The sequence below is a fragment of the Mycteria americana genome, chromosome 2, assembly GCF_035582795.1.
Source record: "Mycteria americana isolate JAX WOST 10 ecotype Jacksonville Zoo and Gardens chromosome 2, USCA_MyAme_1.0, whole genome shotgun sequence".
In the NCBI taxonomy this organism is placed as follows: Eukaryota; Metazoa; Chordata; class Aves; order Ciconiiformes; family Ciconiidae; genus Mycteria; species Mycteria americana.
The window spans coordinates 155443581-155453483 of NC_134366.1; the positions used below are offsets into that span (position 1 = coordinate 155443581).

At 38.5% G+C, this 9903-nt stretch overlaps 1 long non-coding RNA gene across 1 annotated transcript in view; it reads left to right on the top strand.

The window, feature by feature from the left end:
* The window catches only part of LOC142406824 (uncharacterized), a 292658-nt gene extending 287100 nt beyond the window's left edge, over window positions 1-5558 (top strand). Inside the window, exons 4-6 of the long non-coding RNA XR_012774714.1 lie at window positions 443-574; window positions 2311-2680; window positions 3946-5558. This is a non-coding gene — a long non-coding RNA (uncharacterized LOC142406824). The remainder of the gene's footprint in view (window positions 1-442; window positions 575-2310; window positions 2681-3945) is intronic.
* Window positions 5559-9903: the final 4345 nt, after the last annotated feature.

Here is a 9903-nt window from a genome sequence, read left to right on the forward strand (position 1 = left end):
GGAAATGAAAACGAGGATCAGATTAATACCTGAAGGCTAGCATCCTAAGCTAAAATGCATAAAGAAATCAATGTTTCATTGCACCTCTGTAAAATGAGACAGGGAGATGAGTGATCGGTGCTGAGGTCTCGGTTCCTCAGTGGGGCGGAAACCAAAGATCCATCGAGTGAAAGTTAGAGCTTTAATTTTCCAGCAGTGGAAACCAGCATTTTGGCATCTCAGTGGAATTTTGAGTTTGTCATTGTACCCCAAACAGGTAAAAGGAGATTCCCAGAAGACATATAATAAAAATTATCCATGTTTCTGTAGCTCTCACAAACTACAGAAATTCCAGATTGTAAGGTTTAGGAAAAAAGCTGTATTAAGTTGAGATATTTCCCTCAGTTTTATCTTATAATATTTTTCATTTTTATATATTTTATCATTTTATACTATTTTACAGGAAGTAAAGGTGAATAACATCAATTTACAGGAATTCATATTTCCACATAAACAATAAAAGAGAAGTGGATGTTTGTATCTCCTAATTCTGGGATGAATAGTTAAGCTTATTTCCTGATTACTCCCTATAGAAGTGAGTAGAAATTTTTCACAAAATATTTTTTATGAAAATGTTGCTTTGGACTATATTGAAATATTTCCTTTAAATTTTATTTTGATGACAAGTATATTTAAGTTATTGTAAAATTTAATGTAAATTTAAAAAATAATTTTTGCATTGTGTTATATTAATTTTCATTTTTGTATAACTTTTACTTTTGCTTTATTCAGGTATAGTAATAGTAATGTATGTTATGCACATGCAGTATCCATGTGTCCAGCTGTTTCATTATCAAATTTTCATTATCAATTTGGCTTAGGAAGGAGATAAAAGATGTTTCAGTGAAAATTATACGTGAGCTTAATGATAATATCTTTAGGGATTCTGAAAATGTAAGGTAAGTCTTCTGCTTTTAACAGGACATAATAAAATAATGTAACATAAAATACCAAATACAACGTCACAAAATACTATCTTGAAACCCTCTAAATGACAGCTTTCTAGCATGAAAGCAATTGATTTTGAAACACTGGTTTTGTGGATTTTTTGTCCAATTGAGTTTTTCCCAGCCATGCCAGTTTCAACGAAATAGCTTTTAGCTCTGCGTGGGTTTTAATAGACAAGCTTATTTCTGAAATTCTAAATAGAAATTGAAAAAAAATCCCTTTTTCCTCAGTCTTTTTTGGTAGTTTAGAAAGCGTTAATTTCTCTCTACCCTTTGTGAATTAACTGCTTGATCTTCCCACCAAAGCAACCGCAGCACTACCAAATTTGACAGTGCTGCAGATCCGGCGAGGATTTGGGTTTTTGGAGAATTGCTACGGGGGCGGGGGTGCTGGGGCTGGCAGGACTCGGCACGCAGCACTAGGACGAATGCATTTTCCCAGAAGACAAAACCTTTACCTGGGAAAGGTAAAACACCCAAAGAAAACAAAACTCAGATTTTGAAGACGTTTCGTCCAGGACTTCACCTGACTTTACTGTTCATCCTGCATTTTTTGTTTACTTTTTTTTAGATCTTCCATTGATTTTAATGAAATGAAGTTTATAGCATATAAACATGTCTACCTATGGGTTGCAGCAGTGTCCCAATTAATGTAATTATATGTTTTTGGGAGCTATATGTGATTGGGGTGTGTGAAGAGGGCTCAAGGGGAATGACAGAGGTGCCTGGAGTCTTGAATCTTGCAGTTTAGCGAACGCATGTTAAATACGGTAACGGAGGAAAAGCAAACTGATTCACAGACCCGTCATGTGCGTGTTAGTTTTAGGCATTTATGTCAGTACTTGCCAGGTGGTGCGCTGGGAGCAGGGCTGTGGAAGGTGCGCAGTAGCGGCAGACGCAAGTCAAAGACTACAGCTGTCGGGTTTTAGCTGGGGCTTTTTGCTGGTGATACCTCCCATGCGTGCTTGGCTGCTTTCCCTCCCAGGGACGCGGTCCGGTGCTCGCCAAAGGAGATGCGTTTCCTCATCCCCGTGTTGCGTGCGAGCACATGCTGAAAGTGGGAGGAGGGTTTTGCTGAGATGACAGACGCATAGGTACATATAATTTTTATTCTTGTATCTGACTCCTTCCTGCAAAATAACAGTGTGAGTGGTGGTAACTGAAGAAGACAAAAAATAGAAGTCAACCTAATGGAAACAGCGAGGGTGACAGATAAACTCAATTTTGTACGAGAATGGTTATGATCAAGTTACTGTCACAGGATAGTTTTGCCTTGTGAAAATGCTTTCCATATCAGCTCTCTTTTTGTCTGGTTGTCATTCAGATCAAGAAGATTCTGGAGCTTGCAGTGCACGGATGGTTACATTTATGGAATTGAGAACAAGGGTATAAATGTAGGTAAAACGATAAAAAATTCAAGAAGGGGAGTGAGCAAAGCCCTGCTTGCAAGCCTTCGCCTTGAAGGCATGGGCACGCACGTCAGAGGAGTGACAGGAATCCCATGGAGAAGGCAGGCATGGCAAGAGGCACCCTTGAACCCCTGGATATTCAGCACACGAATCCCTGAAAAAGCCAGGATTTCTGCAGGAGAATACTTTCTTCCATTACTTTTTGCAGCAAATAAAGGAGTTGATGAACATGGAAATGCTTGGTAGAAGACACATGGCTATGGTGGCAGGTACAGAAAGCAAGCTGTAAGTTTGTTATTACTTTTTCCTTACTTTTTAGGTTTGTCCTGAGGATTAGTTAGCTAGTGAACAGAAAATAGCTGTAATAGAAAGAAAAGCAGGAAGAGGCCACACCTAAGGTCACAGAGTAAGACTTTTGTCTCATTCATATTTAAAGTTGGATCCTCAAATCTTTTTTCCAGACTTCGACTCTACGGCAAATAACTGTATCAAGGGAAGAAAAATATATGTGACTATAATGCGCAGGCAAAACTGTGCATATCTGATGCATAAAAAGGATTCTGGATTTTGAGGTCTACTAAATCAGTTGGGTCTTATTGCAGTATGTTTTTTTGGTTCATTTGTTCAGGAAGAGAGCATATATTAAATATGAAGACCATATAAATATATCGGAAAATAATGATTTTATTAGTTAAGAAAGCAAGAAAAATATGTGATGCCCTAGTATTCCTTTAATCTGCTTATCCAGCACTAGTATAATACATCTTCCTTCTTTAACCAGACTTCTAAATGAATGAAAGTCCCAGTAAATTAATGAAGCCCTTCTGCCCACTTTATAAAGGTTAAGTTATCCAACAAAGACTAAAAATAATGATAGTTGACTCAGGTGGACAATGATATTCTAAATTTCAAGTATTAAATGACTACCCTCATTCATGTAAATTGTACCATAAATTGACTTTTTAATCTTAAGACAAAAATGAATTCGAAACAAATTTATAGCACGTGCTCTGTAGAAAACTTGCAGTCAGGGAAAGGGCTGAGTTTATGGAATAAATAATATACCCATACCCCTAAATATATAATATATTAATGCAAGATATCTTCATATTGATCTGCTGCCAAACAATCACGATGACTTACTTATTTTTGTGTAAAGAGTAGGATTTTAAAATATCAGCTGACATCATTATTTTTCTTTATTGCAGGGTTGGGTTGGACTGTGCTCACTCACTATGTGCGGACATTAAATATTCAGTTTAAATACACTGAAGAGAGCTGTAAGAGCTTTCCAGATTTCCCAGCTTTCCAAAATTCCCATCTCTCATTAAGGATGTGCTAAAGCACACCTTTAACGAATAGCCCTAAGTGATTTTTTTTGTCATGTCAAGATTTTTCTAGAAAAATGAATTAGTAGAAACTTTGGACAAACTTTTCAGTAATTTATATTTTTTACATTTAACACTTAATGTAAATTTGATGTTGAACAGCAGTTCTATCCCATACTGCCTGTATGCTTTCCAGTTGCATCTTGCTTCTTATTGTTGTAGTATAGCTACTGGACACCGAAGCGTGGAGCTACCAGCTGCTGTGTACACAGCCTAGGAGAGGTGCGCTGGTTCCCGTGGTTTCGCAAGTTCCTCAAAGAGATGTTTGGAGAGGCTTTCGGTCACCGACATGAACGGAGGCAGGCTTCCCGAGGTCCCTCTCATGGCTAGAGAAATGGTCTGGAGATGTTCCCACGCAGGAATTCATCGGCGGGGGCAGAGATCTGAGAGTTTCATGGGAAGAAGTTGCCAGCCTGGCTCCAGAGCTTGGGTCCAGTGCAAATGGCGGGTGAGGCGCGAACGCTTGCTTCCAGCGGTGCTGAGCGATGGCACGTCCGTGTCCCTCGGAGCGTGCCCGGGCGCGGAGGAGGACTGCGGGAGGAAACACCTGCTCACGCCTTGGAGCTGTGTTTCGTGCCAAGCCACGTGCAGCTGTCAGTGGCTTTGCAATGCGCTTGGTCGATGCTCCATGCTCACAAATATTGCTGCTGTCTGTGCTGGGTTTAATTTTGGGGGGATTGAAAGAAAGTACCTTGGGAAGGATTGTACGAGGAGAAGACACATAAACCTTTCTTCCTGAATGAACGTTGTTATTTTTGCAAATGTGGAACACATTTGGTCTGGCATCCCATTTGATTTGTTTACTGCTTTTGTGTCCCACATTTGCGGAGGCTTTCCAAACATAGATATTTCTCTCATCTGGCCTGGCTCTGTCTTCTGCACAGAAACCCCAGTATAGGTGGGTGGAGTACACGTCCAGGGCGTTTGGGTGGGCCGTGAAGGGGAACACAGTGAACTTTTGGAATAACCTGGGCTGTACTTTCAGCCTTGCCCACGGTTCAAGTGTAGAAATTACGGGATTTGTTTGGGAAATGATGTTAGACAGTATCAGCTATCAGCCTTTACCTTGGTTGCATGCAGCTCGTTCTTTACGTGATCCACCCCTGGATGTGGAATATTACAGCACTGTTACAAATTATGCTGTCTGTACAATTTGGAAAGTGCGTAGTATGGCTCGTTTTCAAACATCACTTTTGTTATAAAAATCAGTGGCTCCTACAGTGACCTGAAACTAGTCAGGTAGGATTTAAAAGAGCAAAGAATTTCACAGATGGCTGATTTGTTACTTCATTGTGGTATGTGTAAATAGTTCTGTGTTTCAAAAAAATAATTCGCCCTTGCGTTCTAGATAAGACTATTACTAGTTTTTCATACAACTGTAATTCCCAGTTTAGGTGGGATGTATTTCAGTCAAATCAAACTGAAAGAAGGAGCAAACCCATCCTCTCAGCCCAGCCTTTTTCCAGCCAGAGCCCCCTCCCTGGAGTCTTCCTTCTAACCACCATCTCAGCTGGCCTTGCCCTTTTCAAATGTGCTGACGAATTAGGTAAGTACTAGCTCCACCGCCCTTACCACTTGGCATATCTGCCAGAAGGGCTGGGAGATGTAAAAAGGGTAATTTTTTTCTGCATATACTCTGAGGCTCAGCGTATAGACCCTGTCATACTGTAGTCTTTCAGAAATGCATTGACTTCACTTAAACGCCTCTGTAATGGCCCAGAAGAAGACACTTCTCCCCAGAAGCAGTTGCCTAGCATGCACCATTCTTGGCAGTATCTGCAAATAAACTTCTTGTAATTGATTTAATAATTTTCAAATAAAAAAATTATGATAGCTGCGGACAGCTATAAATAACAGAAATGAAACACATTATTTGCACTGCTCCTTCACATGCACTTGTTTAGCTCTTTTTGCTGTTAAGTTAAAACATCTGTTTCTATGGAAGTGGAGCATTCCATGCAACAAACACAGCACTGGAAGTGACCCACATATTAAATGACAACATTTGACAAATTCTAGCAGTTGATTACTGGGGAGGAGTAGACTGTGGTTATAATCAGAATAAACCAAAAAAATGTGTACCTTTATAAACCTAGAGTTTAAATGAAACATCTGTACTAAATCATGTTTGTAGAACAGCGCTGTAGCCAACTACCAGACCATATGATAATGGGGTGTTTTTAACAATCCCTATTTCCATCACCATCCTCCAAATCAGATCCAGACTGTGCCCACTGGCATGAATTCTGCTGGAACCCAGTTGGGATAGTGTCAGGCTCCAGTGGATGCTGTCAGTTCAGATACCGATACCCATAACAAGTTAGTGATTCCAATACCTCATGGAGATTATAAGCACAGGTAGAAACTCAGGTGAATATTAGGCTGCTTTGTAGTCTTTTCCAGGCGTATTTTAACCGAGGCTTACACCTTGGAAAAGGTGGATATGCTGCAGTGACTATGGAATCTTATTCTTAAGGAAATGTGAGTGTATAGCAAGAAAGTCGGCATTAGAATTGCAGCAGCAGGTCAGCTGGTGATAAACTGAGAGTGCTCAGGCTGGCACCAAACCCAGGTTTGGCAGCTCACTTAAACGTAACTCTTTGGATCTGTGAAACTGGTATACAAAAGTCAAGTAAGTACAATTTTCTTTGCGTGCTTTGTGTTGCTGTTAAGTGGATACAAAGCAGAAGAAAACTAGTTTAGTCCATCTCTTTATGTAGATTCTTCAACTGATATTCATTAGTAGCATCTGAACATACAAATTTTCTTATTACTGCGGAATATTCCCTGAATTAATTTAAAAAACAAAAAAAATGCCTAACCTTTGTATTAGCTTTACATGGTCACTACAATCTTTCAAAAACTGAAAAAAGGCAAACCCATCCTGCAACTAAAATGTTAGGTTTAGATGGCCTATAATAAAAAAGTTGCCATCGTATTAGGAAAACATGGTCAGAATTCCTTGACCAACATGAGTGATACTCAATAAAAACTGAAATATTGAAACAGTGGAATATTTATTGAGTGACCCTCAAGAAGTAGTAGTTAATTGGCACACAGAAAGTTCTCACTCTGAACAAGTAAATGAGTACTGCTTGGCAGGGATAAAAGGACAGACTACATTAACAGCCAACAAAGAATATAATGAGTGGTGGTGTCTAAAGTTACATTTATTGGTTAGCAGGACTTACCTAAAATACCATAATAATCAAATTATCTCATTACTTAGAGCTAACCTGTCAGGGCATTATATCAATGAGGAGTTAATGGGATTCTTCTTTAAGAACAAGGGACAAGTTTTTAAGATAACGTGCAAGTCGTACAATGAGGAGGTAGGGAAAAATCCATATAGTAGTCATTTAAAATATTATTTTGATGGATTTTGGTGATCCAATACCTTGTTTTAAACATTCTATTTACATTTGCAAATAGTTATAAGGAGCTTAAATACTTAGACCACAGCCATAGTAGAAATTGCGACTGGTAGTTTACTGAATTCCAGAATAACAATAGGAAAGTGGACAACCAGTGCAACCAGTGTGCAAGAAAATCTGAAATAAAAAGCTGAATTACTTTGAGATAAACACAAAAAGGAGAGGGGGGAAGGTTAAAGCTCAGAAGACTTAGAAATACAAGATCATATTTGGTCTTATATTTTATTAAACTTTTTCATAGATTTATAAATGTTATTGTCACAAGGGACTATTAGATCATCTGGCCTGACTTGATCTTGTAGAAAAGCAATGTCTAGAGGGTCCTCTGAGAGGGCTCTTCCTCAATTTATTTGATACTGTATAACTAATAACATACAGTGCTATTACACAAAATGAAACACTTTGCCATACAGATCTTTAATGAAATAATTCTCACAATATATTTCTTGAATAGCCATTTTTATGATGGTGTTTATTTCAAAATCCAATGAATAACCTAATTCCTAGTATTTACCTGAGTTTCAGTTCAAGTTGTTTGCTTCTGGTGTCATAGCATCTGACAAATAACGCCACTTGATCAGGACCATCTAAATTTTCTTTATTCTTTGGCCTCTTCCAGTGTCAGGCCATCAGTATATATTTCAGTATATTACTTTCTGAGTCATTTCTAATGGCACAGATGAACTGTTGTATAAAGTTGAAAAAATATCTCTGAACCTGCCAACATCAGTGCCTAGTTTCTTAAGACTAACCTTTTGGTTTGGAAGATTTTTACAATGGTTGTATGTCTGACTAATGAAAATTGTCAGTTTAATCTGCCTCGTCAAATGCACTACTAACTAAAATTCCATTTATATTTAGGAAGAGTGTTAGTAATTGATGAAATCACTCCAAATTCTATATAGAGGTAGTTTCAGAGGGTTTTTTTACACCACAATGTGAAGGCCGCTAGTTATTCACTATGCCTCATCACTCATGAACAGAAGAGCTTTCTATACACAGTAAGTAATAGCTACGGGTATTTTAGACAAGTTATCAGTCTAGATAAATTTGGGGACACCTTTCTTAAAATACGTTAGGCAAGTAGAGTTATTCTTCTTCTCTCAACAAATGCAGCTACATGTTAACATCATGATTTTTAGAACTGTCTCGTATTAAACTCACTCCAGCAGAGAAATTTTGAATTTTGTAAAGTCAGTGAGCATGACCGCTACCATTTTGTAACTCTATTGTGTTTTTCTTCTCATATCATGTACCATTATTTAATTCTATTTTGCCATTTGTATGTCGTGTGGGATCCTGTCTGTATGGCATGACAGTTGAAAGTCTGGCACACATTCTTGACAGCTGTTTTGAAGTGAAGGCTGTGATGCGTGCTACATCTGGAGGTGCTGAGGTTTGAGTGCAGACAGTGGAAAAGTCCAATTTCTCTTTAGGGATGACTGGGATAGATTTACAGTATCTAAGCTCTCATTCAGGAAGGGGACTCCATAAGGATCTACTCAGGCAGATGCCATTGCAAAATCAAAGCCAAAGACTCTATGGCACATTTTGTGATACTACAAAATAAGTTAAATAAAAGCAAGTTAAATATTCAGTTATGGGACTCAGGGACACTGCCTATACTATCCTGAAATGGCAGCCAAAAGGCATATGTTTTCTGTCTGATTTTCTTCTAATGTTTAAGTTATGTTTTTGTTTACTTACTGTGTATCATTGTAAAGTTGGATCTAGACTTCATAGCAGACTTTATGGATGACAGGAGAATCGCTAAAATGGTAATACTATCAATCTCAAGAAATTAAAACCTAATTAAGTAAGTTGCAATGTGTCTGAAGAAAGGGGAGTGGAAGAGAAGGGGGTTGGTTAGTTATTTTTTTAAACTTCACCTGTTGAAATTTTTGTTCTGTGAAAAGGATGATCCTTTCTTAATGATTTCATGTCCTGTCCAGTCAAAAACTCTTAATTCACACATTTGTGTCACATAAAACCAGTACATTTTTACAGTTACAAGAAGTCTTCAGTTTTTAGGGGCTTCGTAATTCTTCATAAAGAAGTGCCATATAAAAATATAGTTGATTTTGCTTAATTTCAGAGCAAAATAGAAATTCACTTTATACACTTGCATATTTAGAAAATAAAGCTGGCCAAATTGTACTACACACTGTAGCATTCAAGGAGTGATGCATTTTTGGAACTGTAGGCCTTTCTCATGCAACATTTATTCCTGAGAGTAGTACTTTCCAAATATTTCAGGTTTCTCTTTATCAATCCAGATTGTTCTTCCTAAAATAAAAGTATCCTGGGTATTTTATGATGCATAAGGAGGTAGCAGGATTGGCTGGGAAGGTGACTGGTTTGGTTATTGGCATTTTCTTGATTTTCTTCTGTTTCCACAAGTATTTTCATCCTTCTGGCTTTTGGAGACACAGTGCTTCCAATGAACTGAGCGCCAGCCATGAATACTGGATACGTCTCTGAAGCAAAGGTGGAGTCAGTGAGCGGCTGAGGATCTCTTGTGTCCACACTTTATCCCTCTTCAAGGCTGTGTTGTGCCACATAATGACTGTTTGACCTCACTGTACCACATTATTCAAGGCCTGGATGGAGCATTCCCCACCTCTGTCCAGTTCCACAAATCCCCTTTGCAGTGGAGGAGCTGGCAAGGTGTTGAGATGCCCCCTTC